We start from the raw sequence: 297 nt of genomic DNA, 5'->3' as shown, positions 1-297 counted from the left end.
GTGTGGGATCAATAAAGTCTTATCCAGCTGATCCAGCTGTTCATAATTAACGTTGACCAATGCATTAACACTGCCATTCACTATTACATAATGTCTCTATTATCAGAGTAAGTATGTAGATCTTAATAGTCTGTTTTTATCAATTCACACAACCTGTGTTTGCAGGTGGTCTAGGAGGATTACGAGACAGATGATTCAGACAATAAGTCGTGATTTCACAGGAACAGTCTCTTCGACAGTAGCAGTATCTGTAACACTACCACAGCCTCCATACCACCGGACCTCAGGAACCTGGAC

At 41.1% G+C, this 297-nt stretch overlaps 1 protein-coding gene across 1 annotated transcript in view; it reads right to left on the bottom strand.

Annotated features, from left to right (window-relative positions):
* The window catches only part of hspb11 (heat shock protein family B (small) member 11), a gene marked incomplete at its 5' end in the record, with an annotated part of 4020 nt that overhangs the window by 3254 nt on the left and 469 nt on the right, over positions 1–297 (bottom strand). The gene's annotated exons all lie outside the window — the stretch shown is intronic.

The sequence above is a fragment of the Morone saxatilis genome, unplaced genomic scaffold (assembly GCF_004916995.1).
Source record: "Morone saxatilis isolate NCDOM2014 unplaced genomic scaffold, NCSU_SB_2.0 Contig16, whole genome shotgun sequence".
Classification (NCBI taxonomy): domain Eukaryota; kingdom Metazoa; phylum Chordata; class Actinopteri; family Moronidae; genus Morone; species Morone saxatilis.
The sequence above is the reverse complement of the archived record's forward strand: the minus strand, read 5'-3'. Positions and strand labels throughout refer to the sequence as shown.